The sequence below is a fragment of the Triticum aestivum genome, chromosome 3D (genome assembly GCF_018294505.1).
Source record: "Triticum aestivum cultivar Chinese Spring chromosome 3D, IWGSC CS RefSeq v2.1, whole genome shotgun sequence".
Taxonomy (NCBI): domain Eukaryota; kingdom Viridiplantae; phylum Streptophyta; class Magnoliopsida; order Poales; family Poaceae; genus Triticum; species Triticum aestivum.
The window spans coordinates 290111870-290135820 of record NC_057802.1 but is presented as its reverse complement, the minus strand read 5'-3'; positions in this window follow the sequence as shown (position 1 = coordinate 290135820).

Genomic DNA, 23951 nt, shown 5'->3' with positions numbered 1-23951 from the left:
GGGGGTTCGGGGAATATTATTGGCTAGTTGGCCGAAGGGCGGTTGAATCGGATTTGGGGGAAATTTTTGGGTGTGGGGGGGGAGGATTTTCGTGCGGTGGGCGGGGGGAGTTTGGCGCATGGTCGGTTTCTCCAAGTGCAGTCCCACGTGTCAGTGAAGAGGCAAGCCGAAGCACGTTCCGTTTGCGTGAGCCGTGTGCAGGACCGAACGTGTGTGGGGTGCAATGCGACCGCGACAGGAGTGTTGTGAGTGTATCGCCTTTTTTCCTTTTAAACTAGGTGCTTCGCCCCCTCAAAAAAAATTGTTGCTTCGCGCGATCCATCGATACTACTACTAGTAATCCGGTAATCCCGACTAAAACGGCGCGGCCGGGTCTTTTCCCGCGCGATATGCTGGGAGGTTGGCTTAGTTGGGATTTTTAGGACAAGTAATGCTACACCTACGTAATCTCAGTTACGTAACGTAATGTGAAACGTGTGAGCTGTTGATTGTAGATTGGGGGAGGGAGGGGCCCACCACCATGAAAATCAGGGGAGGAGAGAGAGGCAATTTACGTTAACCCTTTCGTAGGTTCCCGTAGATGTAGAAAGATGTGAAATGCGTGAATGTGTAGTGGACGTACTATTAGAGTGCCTAAGATAATTTGTGTATGTATAGACCCTATGTGTTTATTTTACTTCGCATGTTAGATTTGTCTCGGTTCAATAAAAAGCAGAGTTGGTGATGATGGTGTGCCTGTCATCCTGTAATATAGGCCGTCCGATCTATATCTAACGGTTAGGAAGGAAACTATGAAAATTTACCCGCACTCCTCTCCACATTTGCAGATAAGGCTTTCCCTCGTTCATCCTTTTCTCCCACAAGATCTTGATCTTCCGTGCAACGCACGGGCATCTTGCTAGTACTCCTACAATATGTATATTATTGTGAAAGTTCATATACACCGGCCGAGATTAATGCAAACACGGCAGATTTTCATTACATTTCAAACTTTTATAGGACAGAAAAATAAAAGAAACCCGACCCTAAACCTATTCTACGGCGGTGACCGACGTCCTCCATCTGCGATCTCTATGTACGGGGTGGGGTTCAAGACCCGTGAAGTGAAGGTGCGGTCTCCGGCGAGGAAGAGTAGAACACGGGATACGGACCGGCCAGTTGGCACACCATGCCCTGCCGCCTCCCATGCCTTACTCATCCTCGGAGGAGTCCCCGACCTCGGCGGTGCCGGACGTTGGACGGCGGCAAGTAGGACGCGTGGCTGACGGTGCTCCCATCGTCGGCCGCCAGCGTGGCCACCGCTTGTGCGGTCGCGTCCGCGTCCGGCTACGCCGCTATTGCGTCGCAAGAGGCGACTTGAGCGAGGGCGCCGACCTCGAGCTTCATCCCCGAAGACAAGCTCTCCCGCAGAGTGTTCGCAATTGCGGTCATGGCGGATGTGGTGCCAAGTAGGAGGACGATGTGCTATGGTGTGGAGGTTAGCTGGGCATTGCCGCTTTAAGTAGCGCATTCCGGTGAGGCCAAGCGTCCGGGTGCGTCATTAAGTCGCCGGAGTTGGTTCCTCGGGCAGCGAGCCTCTTAACGATGACATACGAACGGACGGCATGAATGCGGGCAGCTGGCACTGGCTGGGAATGCACCGCGCGACGGCGCGAGGGACGAGGGTTTTGGTGTGCCAGGGTAGTCAGCTGTGGTCGTGGCAACGTTGGAGATGCCCTTTGCTCACATGCGATCCCCGCATGTCATTGAAAAAGCAAGACGACCCGGCATGGTCTCAGGTCCAGAGGATGCAGTTGGCCGCGCTACACCACTCCGCGGACGCGTCGCGGCGCCCCGTGCATCCTCGACGAGCCGGGTGTTGCGGTGTGTTTGGATTGTGGCCAAAGTGTACCTTACCAAAATTTTGGTCATGACCCAAAGATTGGTCTTTGTTTGGATGGTTTCCATTTTTTTGGCATGCCAATGAACTCTAGCCAACTCTAGTTCATTTTTCTTGCCAATGTCGGCCAAATCATGGGCAACCAATACCTCAACCAAAATTTTGGTCATGACCCAAAGATTGGTCTTTGTTTGGATGGTTGCCATTTCTTTGGCATGCCAATGAACTCTAGCCAACTCTAGTTCATTTTTCTTGCCAATGTCGGCCAAATCATGGGCAACCAATACCTCAACCAAAATTTTGGCTACCCAATGCTTTGATGGGGCAACCTTGGGCACAAACCAAACATACCGTTGGTCGTGCCACAGCACTAACGCCACCCTCGGCACACTGAAACCGACCGTGTCTAGCGACGATATGAGCGTGTCGCTCACCGCGGTCGCCGTGTCCAGAGGCGGTGCTGGAGTTGTGCCCCGTTGTTGGCCCCAACGGCCCACATGAACGGTTGTCGGTGGCGAGGAGGTCGTGGGCCAGCTCCTCCATTGGACTAGTCTGCGCTACGTCGTCCCGACGGGTGTGCCCCACATGTCGGTTTCCATGTTTTCCCGGCCATATTCAAGCGTCAGTGCTCCGCGTTGCGCATTAGGCCTTTCACTATGTAGGCCAAGCGAGACAACTTATTGTTTATTTGAGTCGTTCAAGTATAATCATGTGGCGTTTGCTTATTTCTCATTCCTCTCCAACCCTCTTCTCCATCGATCATGTCGCCCTCCAGTCGAGTCCATCCTCCCGCATGCCTCATTTGAACATTCCGCCGAGTATCATTCACATGTACCCACCCTAGTCCTCTTTCAATAGATCTCCGGACCCCGAGATGAAATCGAGAGGGAACGAGTGGGCGCACGTGATACCTAAGGCGGATTCAAAATTTTGAACCGGTGATCATAGCATCCGCAAATCATATATAAAGGGTATTCAATGTTTGTTTCGTTTCTGAACGTACAATATACTCCCCCTATCCTTTCTAGTTTACATATAAGTTTTATGTGTAGTCAAAGTATCTCTACTTTGATCAAAAAGGTATCAACATTCAACAACGCCCAATCAATATTGTTAGATTCGTACGTACTCCTAGATTTGTACTCGAGATGGTTTCCAATTTGACTATTGACAAGATTAATAGTACATGAGATGTATAATGTGAAAATTATATCATTGGAAACTCCTTTCACATACGAATTTGACCGTATGCTTTGTGTAAGTTGCATGTCATATATTATTACTCTAACATTTGGTCAAAGTTGGCCTCGAAAAACGCATTAGACCCTGTATGCTTTGTGTAAGTTGCATGTCATATATTATTACTCTAACATTTGCGTAAGTTGCATGTCATATATTATTACTCTAACATTTGGTCAAAGTAGTATAGTGGAAGTGGATCCTCTGACGTAGGTATCCCTGCCTTACCCTCCCTTTTGGTCACTTACTGGCGGACCCCATGCTTGCTAGGCCCCGCATGTCAGTTACTCAATGGGTTCGGCCACGTCAGGGGATCCTCATCCGTAGTATACTCCCTCTGTTTTTATTTACTCCGCATAAAACGGAGGGAGTGGTGGTATAATAAATGACGCGGGCAGGGGAGGGGGAGGGACGTCGGTTTGCTCTCAACTGCGGTCCCACAAGCGAGCGAAAATGCAAGACGAAGCGCGTTCCATTTAGTGAGCGACGTGGAGGGTCCAGCGTGCCGGGCTGCAATGCGAACGCGACAAGAGCGATGTACAGTCAAAACCGATTGACCGGTCATCACCGGAACCACTATTCACACCAGAACCTTCGCTGCTCGGCCTACGCCAGCCACTGCCCTAAAACCACACCAAATCTCCAGCCCATTCCCCCACCTTTCGATCCCCTAGCCCGCATCAAGCGTCCCCTAGTTTCCCGGAAAGCCATGGTGCGCCGCAAGATCACTTACTACAAGATGCTGACGCCGGAGCGCCGCGCAGAAATCGCGGCGGTGGTCGGCGCCACAGACCTCCGTTCCCAAGCTCGCTTTGCGGCGGGCCAATCCCCGAGTTCTCTGGAGCCAAGCTACGAGGAGGAGGAGGAAGCCGATCCAATGTTCATGGAGGAGGTCGCGGCGCAGAAGGCCCCCGATGAGCATGAGACGATGGACGTCGACTTCGTGCCGGCGTCCGAGCCCCCATGGTGCAGGCGGACCAGCGGTTCAACATGGCGATACTAAAGGAGGACCGGGAGGCAGAGGCTCAACTCAACACGGAGCGCGCGCATGCCGCTGCCATGGAGGCTCTCCTGCAGGCGGAACCGGATGTCGTGGATGTGAACCGGGCGGCGGAGGCTCAACTTGAGGCGGAGCGCGTGGATGCCGCTGCCATCGAGGCCCTCCTGCAGGCGGAACCGGACGTCCAGGACTTGAACCGGGCGGCAGAGGCTCGACTCGACGCAGAGCGCGCGGATGCCGCTCTCCTCGACGCACTCCTGCAGGCGGAACCGGACGTCCTGGACTTGAACCGGGCAGCGGAGGCTCGACTCGACGCGGAGCGCGCGGATGCCGCTGCCATCGAGGCCCTCCTGTAGGCGAAACCGGACGTCCTCGACTTGAACCGGGCTGTGCTCTCGTCCGTGCAGAGCGCCCGCACGCTCCGCTTGAACGAGTAGCTAGAGGCCGAGGACAACCACGTTGCGGAGACACACGTCGGCAGCGACGGCTGGTTCGCGCCGGCAGCCAAAGACGACGAGGCCGTCTCTTTTCGCGAGCAGTGATAGTTTTTGTTTATGTTGTTGTTTTTATGGATCTTTTGCTATGTAAAAACATATATCTGTTATGCAAGTCGCCTGACTTGGGTCAGTCTACCATTTCAGGCGGTTGGATGAATATCCTACGTCTCCTAACCCTTCTTTCCTTCTTCCTCACCTCTTCTTCTTCCCCAACAGATCACCGCACGGGCCGTACGGATACTCCCCAACATGCGGTTGGATAAACATACTCTATGAACGAAAATTATGTGTCAGCGATAGGATGGCTGAGTTTGGTTTGTTCACATGCGACAGGACGTGTCAGTGAGGGTGCGTTCCCTTGGTTGGGTTTGCGGCGTGCAGGAGCGACTGTGTGAGGGTGCAGTGCGACCGCGGCGTGCAGGAGCGACCGTGTGAGGGTGCGGTGCGACCGCGACAGCCGTGTGCAAGTGTACCTCCTTCTCATTTTGAAAACTTTAGGAAAGCTTGGCAAAAATGTGTGGCGAAGTTTGGCAATGCAAGGCCTAGACCCAAACAGGATAAGTATGTACGTACTAGGAGTACTAGTGTTAAAAAAGAAAGGCGGGGTTTTCCTTCGCGGGATTTAATCGATACAAATCCTCGTTTCATGTGTCAATTTATGCATATTTTTTTCTCCAAAGACCAAAGAGCTAACCATCTCACTCCTCATCGCTTGATTAATGCAGCGCCATGCAAACCAACCTCCTCACTACCGCATGCATGCAGGGGATATTAATGTCCTTGGTTGCTAACCCCATCAATTTTTCCTTGATTAGTGTTAGTGGCCCTTTGCAAATTGTAATTTTGATATACTGGCCTTGTGTACAAAAAAATGGAGGTAGTAACTATATTTGAATTCCTTCCCCATTGCGGTGACGTCGACGATATCTTTTTTTTGGTGGTTTGGCGAAGTGCGTTCGACGGAGAACACCATTGAGGGAGACCACGGTAAGTCGTTCGCAAGTGCCGCCTGCAAGCCGAGACAACCGCCTTATTTGCATCCAGGAAGTCCTTTACTAGTACTACTAGGAGTACTAGTGCGGTGAGATGGTTTCTCGAAGAAGACGATGGAGAAGCGGAGTCAGCGAAGAGTGAAATGATGGTTGCTTCGTCCGTGCTTTTGTGATTTGATGCCTCACTGCTTTGTGATTTGTGATAGAAGGGACAGGGGAGTAGACTCTGTGCTCTATACTGTACTACATGCGTCCAAGCATGGGAGAAAGAGGAGAGACGTTGCATTTTTCTATTCCTTCAATCAATTAATCAGGGAGCTTCGGTTCCATCTTTTTGGCTTTGGCAACACCGTCCACAATGGTTCCCACGATGCCAAAAGCTATTTTCACATTTGGCTACACATTGTGGATGCCCTTAACCGTACCACTTGGTTTTTCTCCTGTGTGCTATCTATACAAATCTCAATTATATTGATCTAAAAAATTATAGAATCAAGATTAGTAAAAAGGAGGTGATTTTGCCGCACGGATAGCGGGGGAGGTTTCTTATTTGAGCAATGCTACATCCACGTAATGGTTTATGTAAAGTTACGAACTGATGTGATGTGGGACTATTTGATTGGATTAAAGGAGAGGATTAGGCCCACCCCACCTGAAAATCAAGGGGGGCATATATAGATTAGATGGAAAGTATACGTAGCAGCTACGTAGCCCTTTGTAAGTCTAGGATTAGGCTTCTTATTTTCGGAGGACGTTGTCCTGGCAGTTTGCTAACATGCGGTCCCACGTGTCAGTGCTTTACCAAGCCGATCCGCGTCCCACATGAGGCAGAACAACGGCAGAAGCAACACGTGGTTAAGTTGAAGAAGATGAGGGAGAAGCGGATTCAGCAACGAGTGAAATGATGGTTGCTTCGTCCCTCCAACTTAACTGCGGGAAAGGTGCAGCTTTGTGATTTGACGCCTCATTGCTCATTACTACGCCGGCGCCATGACTGGGGTGCTTCACCCCGGCTGCTCTGCACTATATTCCGGTATGGCACGTGGACCCGGTAGCTTGATGTCCCACATGTCGGCGAAAGGGACTAGAAGATTTATGAAAGCGAGCGCTCCACTCTTACGACGGAGGAGTAGACGACACGACGGCCCAGTGAACTGTCACTTGTAGTACTGTATAGTACTATAGTTTTACTGTTTCGCATGATCCATCGATACAAACCCGATTAAACAGGAAAGGGCGGGATTTTTCCCGTGCGGTAGATGATATTGGCCATACATTTCAAAGGCAATTTTAATGTATGCAAACTGAATAATTATAAGTAACAATATGATATCTAGTAAAACTAAAAACACATATGATTTATTGTGTTAGAGTGTAGTAGTAGTGTTGTATTGCATAGTTGTTAGATGTAACATGCGAGAACGTGTAGAGATGTAGTTTTGGAGGGCCTACAGAGAGAAAAGCGTAATACGGTCACCGAACTTCAGAATAAGCTGATTACGGTCACTATATACGTTTTGCGGTGATTATACGGTCACTTGCTCACAGTTCAGCATCGGATTGCACTCTGTTGACCGGCCAAATAGTCTGCGTGGCGCCATGTTGACTAGTTAAATTGACCACGTTCCTTGTGGGTCCCACCTGTCAGTTCGCATAGGCAAAAGGTCAGATAAACACAAATTTACGCAGGCGCGACAAGGCTCCAACCCGTGCGCGGGAATCACCTGGTTGTGTATGTGTCTGTCAGGGCCTGATGTGTGCGCATGCACGTGTAGGTTGAGCACTTGAGCGTGAGAGTGTTTGTTGGTCGTGTGGTGTACTGGTGTGTGCATGCATGCATGCGTGTGTGCGTGTGTGTTGCGTGCGTGCGTGCGTGGCTACGTGTGTACGTTTGAGTGTTGCGTGCGTGCGTGGGTGCACGTGTTTGTGTGAGTGTTGCGTGGATGCAGTTCGTGTGCATGCGTGCGTGTGTGTATAATCACCACACCAGCTCCTGTGTGTTAAAACAGACGGCTCAGCATACCAATACAAGGCCACCTTGTCCGCTGTGCCCGCGGTCATGACTTCGAACCACCGTCCAAATATTTTTTTTGTCGTTTGTTTTCATTCTTACTAGCAAGACGCCCGTGCGTTGCACGTAACATCAAGATGCATTTGTATGACTTGTTTATCTTATGAGAGAAAAGGATGAACGAGGGAAGGCCTTATTTGCAAATGTGGAGAGGTGTGTGGGTGCCTTTTTGCAAAATTGCCATAGTTTCTTTCCTATCCATCAGATATAAATTGGACGACCTATATTGCAGGATGGCAGGCACACCATCATCACCAACTCTGTTTTTTATAAGAGTGTATTTTATAAGAGTGTAGATGTAGAGTAGATACAAGTCGACAGGTGGGCATGATGGTAGTGAGATAATGTGATGCAACACTAGAGGTGCCACGTGGAGCGTTTAACTGGTCAACTAGTCATGTCATGAGCAAATACAGAGTTGTACGGTGAGCCCATGACTATATAATAACCACTAAACGTAAATGGTGACCGTAATGAGTGGATTCTGAAGTCCAATGTACGTATCGTGCTTTCACTTCAAATACAATGATCGTCATTGCATATATCGCGAGAGAAAGATGAAACATGCGTGAATTTTCTGGGGGCTTACTTTTAGAGGACCTGGAGATAGTTTTGTGTGCATACGTGAAAGGGGCGTACAGGGGGGTCTGCGATGGAGAGAGAGATGCTCTTCGTTTCTCTTTATTATGACTAACTTTGTATATAGTATAAAAATATACAAATTCATAGTGCGGAATAAATATCATTGTGGGCACCATGCAATGCAGATTAGCGTTCGTACTCCTCCATATAACTTTGTAATGTTGTATGTATGTAGAAACTCTACAATAATTTTTTGGCCACACTTTATTCAAAAGGAATGTTGTATGCGAAATAAACGTGAAGAGAGGGCTTTTTAGATCAATGGGGTACGTGATGTAACATGTGTGAATGTGTAGTTGATGCATTTGGCGGGGCCTAGAGAGGTATGTGTGTGTATTACGTATTCGAGAGAGGCATGGATAGAGGGGCCGACGGGGGGCGTGGGAGAGATAGCACGAGAAATGAGAGTGGTCTAGAGAGAGAGAGAGAGACGAATATGACGTCACGACAAGAGATTCCATTCCCTTGAGTGTGTATATGCAAGGGGGGAGGGAATAGAGGCACCAGGAGAAATTTTCTGTGTGTGTGGTGTTTGTGTTGGTATGTGTGGGTGTGAGAAGATAATGAGACGTGGGGGCAGAGGGTGTGTCACCGCGTGAGGTCCGGTGGGTCGAGGCGAGGCCCTTCGTTCGGTTCCGTCCTGCGCCACATTGGTCGGCCCGTGACGCATTTAGGAAGACCCATGGATGACTAGTTGTACAAGACAAAATAGCAGAATTGTGAAGGACTCTGTGTCCACTAACAAAGCTGGCTAGGATTTGTGACCCTAGGTTCTCGGACTAAGGTAACCCCTTTATCTCTGATATTACTATTCATCCAACCTAACTTTAAGGGGCATCCTACAGAATGCTCTGCTAGAATCATACTCGTCGATTAGGAAGAGAGGTGTGAGACAATGCGTGAGAGACAGGCGTAAAGATAATATGCGTACATGAGACATGTAGGCAGGTCCATGTATATAGAAAGGGTCCATGAGGATTGTGTGTGTGTATGTTTGCAAGAGGAAGAGTGCTTGTGATAAAGGTTAGCGAAAACAGTTGTAAATGGTTACGAGAGGGAGGGTTATATCTAGACCATGTGTGCGAGAAAGACACCTCGGGAGAGAGTGTGTGAGCATGTGTGAGAGACCACCGATGGAGAGTGAAACTACACATAAAAGACTGCTCTACACATTGATTAAAGATATAAATTGTATCCAAATATTAGGATGGGATCATGATATTTGCAATTCGCGTAAGGAGCGGTCATTGATCCATCAAACATCTAGATTCTATCGAATTTGAGCATGTCTATGTTATTATTCGACACAATTGATCCACATAGTTAGTATTTTGAACTCCAGACAATGCATCGCTTTAGCAATCGAATATAAACGTGAGTATAGTTCATGTTGTGTGTGTAAAGCACATTACACATACGAAAGTTACACAATGGACATTATAAATAGCTACCTATGAACTGGCATACATTTGAATTCAACTTAAGTTGGTTTAAAAAAATCGAATTCAACATGAAGTCCATTCAATTATTTGAATTTGATATCATGGCATTTGTAAACCATACCTAAATTATGGGGGCACCAATCTTTGCTCTGATTTTGTACATAATAGCATATGTAGTCGTGTACAAAATAGATTCAAATTTAGCTCCTCCATTCCAAAATAATCGTAGTTATAGGATTTTCAAGTGTCAAAATTTCAAAAAGAAGCGGATAATTTAATGAGGTTTTCAAACATACAAGGTCAAATATAACGTTGTCTATTTAGGTCAATCCTCATAGTTCAAGAGTACTCTAAACGTGAATGCTTGTGTTTCAAAATTTCGAACGAAGCGCCAAAAGAGCCTCTACTCGCCCGAAACCGCGTGAGACCAATGTTTGGTAGTACAAGGAAATTACTTTTCTAATAACTCCGACCCGTGAAACCTACCGGCCCGACGTCCAAAGGTCTAAACCGGGGTAGGTTTGTAGCTTCATCTAGACGCCACGCAACCGCATCCGAAAAACATTCATACACAATGGCCGCCTAAGCACACATGCGCGCGGCCGAAATCGCTCCCGCCCACTATTTGGGACACCTGGGATTACCATCCTACCCCCGACCCGCAGTAGGTCCGAAATTTAAGAGGGGGGCAAAGTTTGTACTTTCCCCAAATTTCAAACAAGCGCGTCCCATCTTCTGTTCAAAAAAGCCAAAAACAAGCGCGTCCCAGACCGAAACATGGTTCCCCCCACCCGTCCGATTCCCCATTCGTACTCCGTGGGCGCCAAAACTACCTCTCCACCAGCCGCGAAACCCCGGCGTCCTCCGTCCGCCACCCCATCCCACCCATCAACCGCCGCCCTCCTCCATCACGCCGGAGCCGATACCCCGACGTCGTCGTCCACCGCAACCTCAACCGCAACGCCCTCCACGGCTAGTAGTTGAAGCCGAGGCCGAGCCGTCCGTACCCGAGCCAGTTCAACCACGCCGTCCTGCGCCTCACCGCTGCCGCTCCAACTTCGCCACCCTCCACCGCACCGGAGTTGTTCCTGCTACGCCGTCCTTCGCCGCCTCGGATCTGCTTCCCCTCCGCCGACATACGGCCACGGCAACACAGTCAACAATTTGGCCATGGGTTCGTCCAAGCCTGCACCCTCCAGAACATCGGTTTCCCCGGTAAAAAGAAGAAGATCGGCGCGACATGTGGAGGTGACCACACCGGCAACCGAAAAAGGTACTCCTCTTCCCTTATTCGTGCAAATCTTACGTCTCTGCTTGCACGGTATTCATCCCACAGAAGACACTAGTTGACCGCTTCTTCTTGATACTAGATGTTCCTAGTAACTCGCGATGCACAAGGTTTCTCCTCATATACTATTTCACCTTAGCTAGAGGTCCGTCGCCCCCCTGAATTTCAATTTCTGGCCAGTTGATTCCCAATTAACGGAAGCATTCCCCGGCGTAACAGGCGCTAGTACGCCTATTACGCCGGGGAAGCAGCGCCTTGGTGTTTATCTTAGGGGCGTGTGCGGCCTAGAGCTACTGGCGCCCGATCTGGAGGTCGGCCGGGATTAAAGGGATGGCCTGGGGGCGCTGCCAAGCACGGCGGTGGTGTGAGGTCGATGGGAGGGCGGGGCGGCGGAGGCAGGGGTCTGGGCCGGTGGTCGCTGGCGGTTCGAGAAAGATCGTCAACAGTGACTGGCGGGAGGTAGACGAAGGCCATCTGCCCGTTCCTTATAGATCGGACGGTTCATTAAAAAAATCGACTGACCTATTTATTTTCAGTCGACTGTTATCTTAGATATGACCACATGTGGTGGTGTGCTGGAGGAGTACCTGCATTTCCTGTGCTCATATATTACAAAATCATACGGAGTAGAATCTAATTTTGTTTGCCATGCAATGTTGTAGAGCTATCATATGTCTCCTGTCATTTATTTTTCAGCCACCTGCTATCTGCTACTTTTACAGTGCACTAGTTCTGCACACACTTCACCCTTACTCTCACTATTGTGTTTTTATGCAAGGGTATTTCAGACTCTGCTGCCATGAGAGAAGCCAAAAAGAAAAGAGAGAAGTCGCTCCAGCTTCGTATGCGGGTAGGCAAGACACGTTACAGCGCTATAAAGGGTGCAGTGTCAGCAGATGGAGACGGTAAACGTAGCTCTGGAGTTGATGACCTCGCTCGCAATGAACCACCATCCCAGGTGCTTGCTTTAACTTCGCGGTGTCATATGTGGTTGCATGTTCCATATGGTGTCTAGCTTGTATTCGAAAGGCCGAAGTCGGTAAGATAAGGAAAGATATTTTTTTACATGAACCACCATCCCGTGAGCACCAGAAGACAAATAGCTAGTCAGGGCACTGGCCGAGCCAGTGACAAGCCCAGCAAAGATAGGCATCACCTGGAAGCCAACTAAAAAGCTGCGATGGTGGCGAAGCAGCCCGCCTCCCACCAGGCTCTCAGGTCCTAGATGATCATGCTCACCACTCCAGCCGGATGTCTAGCTTGTATTGCTTCCAATTTGGTTAAATTGCATCTGCTTAGCTTACACATTATACCTTTGAATATGACATGCCTTTCTGTTTTTGGTACATACTAGTACATCTGTGTATTAACCATGTTCTTACATCAAACTAATGTTCTTGTGTATCCCTCATCAATCACTTATGACGAGGCAGGCAGGCAAGGGGACTACTCCTCATTTAAAGAATGCAGCGTCAGCCTCCCGACATGATTCTCAAGAAACAGAAATGCTAGATGAAGATAGTGAACGTAGCTCTGTAGTTGATTACAGCATTTCCCCTACACTAGCATCGCAGGTGCTTGCTCTAACTTGGCAGCGTGATATGTGGTTGCATGTTGCATATGGTGTCTAGATTGTAATTCTTCCAATCTGGTTAAACTGCATGTGCTAGTCTGCTTAGCTTATACATTATACCTGTTAATGTGACATGCCTTCCTGTATTTAGTACATAGTACATCTGTCTATTAAGCATGTCCTTACATAAAACTATTGTTTTTTTGTATCCCGCATCAATCAACATGACGAGACACCTTTAGTATATGCAGTGCGATATTAGTTGCATCTTTCATATGATTTATAGCATGCGCTGCTTCTAATTTGTTGAAATTCCATTTATGATGGGACGCTTTTAACTTGGCAGAGTCATATTGGTTGCATCTTTCATGTGGTGTCTAGCTTGCATTGCTTCTTATTTGCTGGAATGGTTTCTGCTTAGTTTACACAAACAGTTGTGAACATGCCATGCCGTCCTGTTTTTCGTACATATTCCATCCTGGTATCATGTGTTTGCCTTACATCAAAGTAGTGATTGTCAGTATCATGCATGAATGAGTTCTGAAGAGAGAATTTTATTGCTTTTTCTTGTCGGTTTTACTTGACAATTCAAAATCAATAAAGCGGAAGGAAGTTAGCAAGGCAGCGGATAAAGGTGCTCCTTCCGAACGGAGGGCCTCTACAGTTTCTACTCCTCCACACCCCCAAGATGATTTCCAAGACAACACATGCATAGACACTCAACAAAGCTGTGTTTATGATGAGCACGTCTCCCCTAGTGCAGCATCACCGGTGCTCCCTCTAACTTGGCACTGTTATATGTGGTTGCATGTTATGTGTGATGTCTAGCTTGTATTGCTTCTAATTTTGTTGAATTCCATCTGCTTACTTTACACATTATACTTGAATAAGACACGTGTTCCTGTTTCTAGAACATACAATATCTGTCTATCACACCATGTTCTTACATCAAATTACTACTGTTGTGTAACCTGCAACAATCACTTATCATAAGACACGTTTGACTTCGGAGTGTGATATAGGTTACATCTCACATTCTTTTCTAGCTTGTACTACTAATTTGTTGAAATGGCACTTATGACGAGACAGTTTTAACTTGGTAGAGTGATATTCGTTGCATCTTTCATATGGTGTCTAGCTTTCATTGCTTCTAATTTGTTGAAATGCCTTCTCCTTAGTTTACACATCATAAGCTGTGAATATGCAATGCTGTGAATATGCAATGGCACTAATGACGAGAGACCTCTAACATGGTAGTGTGATGTTGTTTGCATCTTGCATATGATTTATTTCTTGTACTGCTTCACATTTGTTTAAACGCCATTTATGATGAGACACTGTTAACTTGGCAGAGCGATATTTGTAGCATCTTTCATATGGTGTCTACCTTCCATTGCATTGCTTCTAATTTGGTGAAATGTCTTCTTCTTAGTTTACACATCATAGTTCTGGTTATCTCTTCCGTCCTGTTTTTCATACATATTACATCCTCCTATCATGTGGTTGTCTAACATCAAAGTTCAGTTCGTCTGCATCACGCATCAATTTGTTCTGAAGAACTAAATTGTTATTCGTTTTTCTTGTCGGCTTGACTTAACATGGCACAGAGAAAGAGGAAGAAACACAGAATGGCAGGGAATGAGAAGCGGATGAATCCTGCAGATTCTGCTGGTACTGATGGTGCAATAGAAGGTCAAAGTCCAGCGGAAAATTCTACAAACACGGCATCCCATGCTACACGAGTTGCAAAAAAAGCCAAACAGAAACAAATAGCTGCCACCAAACAAGCAGAGACAGCCCTAGTTCTTGCAACACCTACCACAGTACTACCAGCTGCACGACTTACTCGTGCGTCAACTGAGCTAGCAGCACGTTCCCAAGCTCCCTTGCCACCTGACACTACTTCCCAAGCACTCTTGACACAAGACGAGTTGGCAATATCAGATGAACCTTGTGAGCTTCAACAGCAAGAAGGTAGTTGCTGGAGTCAAGTTACAGTTGCATGCTTCTTTATATGTAGTCTCACAGTTTGATGTACACTAACACTTCCTATGTTCGTTGTTGGACTAGCACCTAGGCGCAAGAGGAAACAAACATCAGGGATAATGCTCGATAGGTTAACTAAATCTAGAGGAGGAAGAATGGAGATCCGTTTTGAGGCAGGTTTAAAAAGGCCACGTGATGCTACAGAGTCAGCCAAGTTAGTATCAGAGGCAGCGGTTGCCGTTAGGTGTCATGTACGTATCCTCCCAACATGGATTCAGTACAGGAATGACAAAGACGAAACCCAGTTCAACACCTTCCTCGACCATTTATCTGTAAGTATGGTTATGTATGGAAACTAGTAATATCGTCTTGCTCTGTCCCATACTTTCTAGGTTGCTGATAATGAGACTCCCATAATTTTCAACAGATGAGGTTCAAGTTGGATAGCCAAGATGATGCAACCAGACAAGCTTGCACCCATGTTTTCAAGTCTGCTCTGCGACAGTATCGGTATAACTTGAGGAAAACTCACTTTGAAGGCAAGGCTAACAGTGAACTTTCCCAAACATCTCCAGTGGAAAATATATCGGATGAAGACTGGAGGGGCCTTGTTAAACACTGGTCTGATCCGAAGTATCAGGTACATTATATATATGTGATCAGATCACATGTTGAAGTCCTATTTACGCATGTGCCACACAAATCTATCTTCTTGTAGGTGAACTGTTCAAAGAACAAGGCCAACCGTACGAAAGTGAAATTCCAACAGACGACAGGATCTCGTAGCTATATTGCACACTGCGAGGCTCTTGTAATTAGCTGTTGTTTCACTCTTTTCGCTGTACCATATTATCAGATCTATATTGACTTGTTCGAAATGCAGAGGAAAGCCCGCAAGGACCAAAAAGTACCTGAACCAAATGCTGTGGAAATCTTCAAGGACTGTCACACCAGCAAGAAGAAGGGCATGACTACACCAGTCAAAGCCGCTGTTGTAAGTCCTTAATCCTCATGCCTTTTAACTACTACTTACTCTGACTTGTGCCTTGAACTGCATGGTTTGCAGCCAATGTCTATTACTCTTTTCAATTTTATACACAATTGTCTTAGCGTATCATTGCACCTTACAAGGTTTAAAAGAGAGGAGTGATGTTCCTTTGATCTTGACCCGTAATCTAGTTCCGTGCTGGACTTGCCCACACAACGTTACAATTGCCTGTTTGTCTGTTCTCAGTTGTTTTGTGATATGAATGATGTCATACTATGCTTACCGTATTATAAACTTCGTCTCTTTATCCTTAGCCCTCAATACAATGTGAAGAAATAGACAATACATTAGCGATGGTACATGGTCATATGTTTGGAACCTGGTTTTATTATGTACTTTGCAATAAAATACAACTAATATTTTACATGGGTTCACCAGAATAAGTTCTGTATATAGACCAAAGCTATTTTGTTTGGTTTTGCTGCCTCCTTAATATCTTCTGTTCTGGTACTACTAATGTAAAACCTCAACTTTTCAGCGAGCTATGGAAAAAATGGTGGAACCGCCACCTTCTGAAGGTGGCGAGGCAACTATAACCGCAATGTCAGCTCTTGCTGCAGTGGGTCAGTACCTGTCCACTAACAGTGCCAAAAGCACGTTCCTGCGTAATACTGGGTTGGTTGTTAAGGCAATATCGTCCAAACTGCCTCATGATCAAGATATGCAAGCTCAAAGCAATGTTGTATCTGCGCTCCAGACACAAGTCCATTCCCTAACAGAGACCCTTTGTGAAACAAGGAGAAACATTGCTCAATGTCGTCAAGATATGCATGGTTTTGAAACCAGACTATCAGACATTTGCTATGTTGTTCAGGAGCCTAGGGGAAATGAAGGCGAGGGTTATGGTGCTCCATCGGACAATACAGCATGAAAACGTAACAGTCAGGTCAAATGAACTGAGCTTCTGAACTTCTGGTGGTGCATTTATCTGCTAGACTGTTAAGTTTTATGCCAACCTTCCTTTTGTTATATAGTTGTAATTTGTTTTGGTGCGATACAAAATTTATTCTTAACGTGCAACCACCGGCTGAAGAAAACAGCAAGCCATTTTTCTATAGTGTAGGTGTTCCCTATATTTGCACTGGTGGCGATCTTTGATGCCGAGTGGATGTAATCTGTGCAATCGCCTTAATAGCCTAGCGTTAGTTTTGGCCTTATTTATTTTCTAGTCTTCTTTTTCCCTAGTTTGCTAGTGGTCGCAACTACCATGGGCCATATACGGGCCGTAGGATCCATGGGTCTCCTACGGGCCGTCGATAAATGGGCCTGTAATCGGTGGGCCTCAGGCCATCGGATAAATGGGTCTACATGGGCCGTAATCGGGCGTACTTGGTATCGGCCCAGCATGGTAACAGACCGTTAACAGGCCGTAGGACAGCAAAGGATTAATTCTGTCACAGGCATAACGGGTCGTTAATGGGCCAGAGTATAGGACGGGCTGGAAACGGCGCAACGGGTTAACAGGCCAGAAACGGGCCGACTCTTGCCATGGGCCGAATTTGGCCCATTGGGGTAATAGGCCAGTAACGGGCCGACTCTTGCCATGGGCCGAATTTGGCCCATTAGGGGAACAGGCTAGTAACGGGCCGACTCTTGCCATGGGCCAAATTTGGCCCATTAGGGGAACATGCCAGTAACGGGACGAAAGTAATCGAGGGCCGAAAAGGAGCCCAAGAACGTATGGGCCGTCAATAGGCCGAAAGCTAACACGGGCTGGAAACGGCCCATGTAAATCACGGGCCGTTAACGGGTATAAAGAAAATTACTGTTCATTATGGGATAGAGTCGCCGTGGGCCTGTAAAGGGCCGAAAGATACGAAGGCCTCATATGGGTCGAAAGACGTCGTGGGCCATACATGGGCCGAAAGTGAAATGGGCTGGTGTTATATTCGACGGCCCACATGACGTTGTTGGGCCGATTTCCTTTAGGGCCTAACGGGCCGTGAGTTAACGGGCCGTAAAATGGGCTATTTGCCAAGAGACCGTTAACAGGCTTTTCATGGGCCAGCCCGTTAACTTTTGACCAAGTCAAACGGGCCGGCTTTGTAAGCTAAATGGGCCAGTGGTGGGCCGTGGCACATGTCGACATATCATAGGCGCCTATCTGACCCACTGACGAGCTGACACGTGTTTTGTTCGGCCAATAAGAATTTTACACGTGGAAATTTCCCATTGGTCGGGGCTGTTAACGGGTTATCGGATCCAAAACCCGACCCGATAGCTTAACGGCGTTCCGTTACGGTGGATGCCACGTGTCGGTCACCCTTGACGAAAGCACTTCTCTGACGCGCGATTTATCGTCATGGAAGTGGACACTTCCGTGATGATAATTTTGGTAATGTCATGGAACACTTCTACGACAGCACATGTATGACTATCTTGATTCTGTCATAAAATTGTCATGGATGTACATGCATGACAAAAAACGCGACCTACTGTGACAAACACGTATCATCACGGAAGTGTATTTTTTTTGTAGTGTCGAACCATCACTTTCCATATGTGAGACATGGCTACTACCTCAAATATATGTGCTACGCATGACCAGGAACAAAGAGGAAGACCACAGACAAGACGGCGAGGACACCAAGTACAAGGAACTACCGAAGAAGCTCTAGCGAGCAGACGTCCAGACGACACCGGACAACCGGCCTCTCACAGCGAGCGGACGTCCGATCCTTGGTGGACGACCGGCGCCTGAAGACCAGCCTACGCCAGCTACAGCCCTCCCAGCGAGCGGACATCCGACACCACACCGGACGTCCGGCAATATTAACGGAACTCCGAGACTTCCGGACGTCCGGTATCCCAACCACAAAACACTTTCAGCGGATGTCCGGCGCTAGCGGATGACGGGTCCCCCTGGAACCACCGGACGTCCGGTGCCCAGCGGACGTCCGGTCCCTGGCTGTGTCCAGTTGCGGGCTGAGGCCCATGTACCCCTTCACTTCACCCCCATTTGCACTATGACTATAAATAGGACACCCCCTCCTCCTAGTTAGGGTTAGCAAAGGATTAGCTCATGTTTGTGTGAGAGCTTTGCTCATCCACTTGGTTACCTTCTCCTCGGAGACGTGCCTCCATCGGAGAAGATCCTTCCAAGCGGATTCAAGACCCCCTCTTGGGTGGCCCCATCAAGACCTCCTCACGGTGAAGAACCGGTTACCTTTGTATCGTCCTTTGTTGGACTTGGATCTTGTATCTCACCTTTGTGTTCATCGATCTAGCACATGTGTGATCTATTCTTGTTGGTTGAGTGTTTCCCCTCGTGTTCTTCGTGTTCATCTTTGGGATCCGCTCCTTTTGTGAAAGATCGGCCATCTAGGGTTCCACCCTACATCACTGATGTCCTTGTCAAGGGCCTTGCCGGGGGACCGGCAAGGGTCTTGCCGTGGCGCACAGTCGTCCCCGGCAAGGATCTTGCCGGGGGTCTTGTGGCTTTCCTCGGCAAGGATCTTGCCGAGGATCGTTGTCTTCTGATCCTCATCTGATCTTACATATCTATGGTCTTGACAAAGATCTGCATGCCACCACAGAGGTGCCTCCCGAGCCTCTGTTCCAACGTAGTCGGTTGGGTTGGAACCCGTGGGCTCAAGGGCGGATCGCTCTGTTGGTGTTTGGGCAAGTTGCCCCGGCAAGGCTCTTGCCGGGGCCGCGGAGGCCGCCCCGGCAAGGGCCTTGCCGGGGGACTCCACCTCGCCCCTTTGCTGTCTTGTGTTTCTGCTCTTGGCGTTGCCTTGACCGTCTTGTGATTCGGCTTCTTCCTACCTCCCCTCCTCTGCCCTGCTTAGTGTGGCCACAGCGCGCGGCTCCGACTGCCTGTGCACAAGTAAAGGGGTACAAAGGAGTGCCCCTACTTTTGTACACCGACAGCAAGGAAGACACGGGAAGAATCAAGGTGTTGGTTTTGAACGAAAGTTCAATGCCAATGGAGTTGAGTGGGAAGAAGATCAATACCCTAAGACGAAGTTTGTTCCTCAACAAGAGAAGTATGATCCTACTTCTTTCAAGGGGACACAAGCTCAAGATGATCTTCCACCACAAGACCACAAGCAAAAAGGCAAGGACAAGCTTCAAGAAGAGATTGATGCATTTGAAGAAGCTCCCAAGGCCTTGGTCAAGTGGGTTCCCAAGACTACATCAAGTTCTACCTCATGAAGTACGACTACAACTCCAAGGATTCCCATCAAGTTGATGTGGGTCCTGAAGAAGAAGAACTAGAGAGTTCTTGAGGGTGACTCCGCCAACATACTTCATTCATATCATCTTGGCGAGGTCAAGTGCAAACAACTTCCACATCTTGCACTAGTTCAAGGAGTCACAAACCCTCTTGTTGGTAAGACAAGGGACAAGGTAACCCAATGCTTTCATGGACATCATCTTGTGTGAACTTCACTCTATGTCTATGGATATCCTTGTTTGTTCCTTATGGGACTAACCCGTGTAGGTATTGAAAGTGCAACTCACTCCAATGTTGCTCCGAATGATCTACATCAACATTGAGCATCCACATCTTCAACATCTACATGAAGTCATCATCGACAAAACCCAAGGTTAGTTCATCCCTCTTAGGGGGATATCACATCTAGGGGGGCTTTACTCAAAATATTGAACTAAAGCAACTCTAATGGTGTGAACACAACAATGCTTATGTAAAAGTGGTAACCCCACTTGTGCTTAAACGATGATTATGACATATGATCAAATGTTCTCATTGACTGCTAAGTCAATATACTCATATATGGATGACCTAGTCATCGCCAATTGCTTGATAGATGCTAGAGTGTTTGTGCATGCCTTGTCACATATTTCATTTGCCATTTTATTGTGTGAGCATGTTGGTTGCATATTTTACTCATTCGAGGACATCCACTTGTTGCTTTGTTTGTTTGGATCTTTTTCTTTTGCCAAGTGGATGGACAAGAATGCCTAAGAACTTCCTCTAGCTATCTATGCTTTTCTCATCTCAAACTCTATACATGCTACATCACAAAGTTTGATCAAGTCAGATTCGAACACTTTGTGTGAGGAGCACTCAGAGTTCCCGATTCATCATAGACTTAAACTTCCAAAACCTCTCTGTGCATTTCGGTCTGATCGATTCATCCTTTTCGGTCTGACCGACTTCACTGAGTTGATCTAGGTTTTTGATCTCGGTGCAACCGATTAGAACTTTTCAGTCACACCGAGTTGCAGTAACTGCTTGCGATTCTACATTTCGGTGCCACCGAGGTGTTCCACTCGGTCACACCGACAGGGTCAGGATATATATACCGTCGGGTCAAATTTTGGAAATTTCTCCAAAACCCCTCGGCCCGCGCGTCCTGCTCTGCCTCCTCGGGTCTCCGGATCGTCCTCTCATCACCAGCGACCTCCCGCTGCTGGTCTCCGTCGCCGTCAACAGAATTCAACCCCGCCGTAGCGAGCTCATCACCGAACTAGGGTATGAGTTCGAATCTTTGTGATGTTCCTTACTCTGATTCTTAGCACAAAGCAAATGTCGTGTTCTTTACCATGTATGAGATCATCCTGTCCAGCAAGAACATTCCTTAGATTAGGTTTGATTTGAAAATTTAGGGTTAGGTTTCCGCCGAACTCATCTCGAACCGACCGAGTTGTGGAAATCGGTCTCACCGATTTGGCTTAGGCCATTGCACTTGCACTTTTCGGTCTGACCGAAAGTTGCAAATCGGTGTGACCAATTTCAACTCTCTGTGAAACCATAGCAATCTCGGAGTCATCGAACTGTGTCTCGGTCTGACCGATTTCACTAGTTTAGACTCCAAAAGTTGCTTCGGTGTCACTGAGTTTAACAAATCGGTAGCTCCGAAATGCTTTCTGTGGAAAACTAAAACTAAGTTTTTGACTCATTTGTTTTGCAAAAACTCTGCACTCTATGATGCTCATCCACTCTATCTCATCCATAACTATTCACAAGGTCAGCTGTCAGTTTGCTTTGTCAGAATGTCAGATTAGAGTGATAGCCAAAACAAGCCAGAAGAGCAGATAAACCTGAGTGAGGGTACTAGTCCCTCTAGCAGCTATGATGAGGGCAGCAGGAGTACTTCAAGCAACTTGCCCAAAGCAGCTACAAGGACAAGGAGGAAGAGAAAATCTGACTCAAGGGATGAGGATTATGTTGCTGCTGAGGAGGAGGTTAGCTCCAAGAAGAAGGTGCTGAAAAAGGAATATGTTGCTGCTGCTGCAACTAAGCGAGGTCTGCACAAGAAGGCTCCAGCAAAGAGAGTGCCCATGTCTAAGGCCAGATCCTCAACTCAGGAAACTATGGAGTTCACACTTGAACCAAAGGAGGCTGGTGAAGGCAAGAAGAGAAAAGAGAGGGTCAATAAGACCACTGCCAGAGTCATTGGGAGATCCTCTATGATAAGAGATCCAGCTGAGGAAGATGAAGAAGAGGAAGAAGATGGTGCACCAGCATCAAAGACTCAAAAGCTGATGGGAGATGCCATCAAGTCTGGGGCTGCCCCTTCAAAGCCCAAGACTGCTCCCAAAGCTTCTGCTCCAGCTCCAAAGACTGCACCCAAGAGGAGCACAAGGAATATTCCAGCTGCTGAAAAGAACAAGGCCCTAGTGCCTGAGATTGATGAAGAAGATGTTGAAGCCCAAGTGCTTAGGAAGCTCAAGCCCAAGATCCCTGACCATGATGATAGTCATCCAGTGGCAGAAGATATGAACATCAGGAAGGATGCAGGTCTCAAACTTTGGAGAGAAACTGATCCATATGCTGTGAGAAGAAGGACTGTTGTGGATTACAGGTTCCACACCAAGGAGTAACAGGACTTCTATGAAACCATCTTGCTTGATAAGAAGCCCATTGTTTGTGATATGAAGTGGGAAGATTGGACATACAAAGATCATTTTCCAGGTGTGCATGAGAGCTTTAGGCTATGTGGAGTGGACAAGTTTGTAGGTCAGAAGTTGACGAAGTGGAATGATGAGCTCATTATGCAATTCTATTCTACAGCTCATTTCTATCCTGATGGTAGAATTGTTTGGATGTTTGAGGGTACAAGATACCAATCAATAGTTGCTGAGTGGGCAAAATTGATTAATGCCCCTGAAGAGCATGAGGATGACTTGGATGTCTATGCCAAGAAGAAGAAGGATCATAACTCAATGGAAAATATGTACAAGGAGATTCCTGATAAAGCCCTGGAAACTCATAAGCTAGGCTCTGTTCATTATCTGTTATCTGGTTTGGCCACAATTAACACCATCTTGAGGCACACCTTGTTGCCCAAACCTGGAGATCACAAGATGATCAGAGGCCATTCCATCAACTTGCTGCAATTGTTTGATGTGTCCCAAAAATTCAAAGTCATTAGCGTGATTGTTGAGACAATCAAGAGGACAGCTGCAGATCAGAAGAGATCAAGTGGGTATGCTCCACATATTCAAATGCTCATCAACTCCAAGATGGGCACAGGCACCTACTTGTTAGATAAGGAGCATCTACCCTTGAGACCATATTTTGAGGACAACACTGTTGTCATGACTGAAGAAGATCCTACATCTGCACAGGCACAAGAGAAAAGAGAGAAAGCTAAGGCTAAGAAAGCAACAAAGATGCCAAGTGCTGAAGAGGCATCTCAAGTGTTTCTCAAGACCAAACAAGATCAACTTGCATATCTGATTCAAGGAACCTTGAGGAATGAGAAAGTATTGGCCACCCTGACTCAGAACCAAGTGAGCCTGGAAAGGATCATTGAGACTAAGTTCCATGATCTTGATCTAAAAGTGACAGAGATGCAGACAGTAGTTGAGCAGCTCTTGGAAGAAGCTGAGGAGAAGAAAGAGTAGGCTACCACAGATGCCTTTCAAAGAGTGCCAAGAGGTTAGAGATCTGCTGCAGTACCCATGGCTGACACAAGAGCAACTTCATCAGCACCTGCAGCCACAGCATCAGTGCCACCTCCAGTTGCCACTCCACCAGCTCCATCAACTTACACAGATGCATTCATCCTTGGAGTCCTCTCAACACCACCTCGCAGATCAAGCCTAGAGAGACGCATAGCACTATGCATTTTCAAACTTTTTGGTAACTTGTTGCCAAAGGGGGAGAAATGTATAGATCATAGGCTTCGAGAGAGAGTGTTTTTACTTCTTTTGTCTCTTTTGCTATTTGGTTGATATTTTTGTGTGCTTGCCTGATACCTTATGTTTATGTGTGTGAGATACTCATTTGATCATGTGGTTGATCATATAATACATTAACGCTTATGCTTGAATGATGTTATCTCTTATCTATTCTATATGATCATTCACTTTGCCTT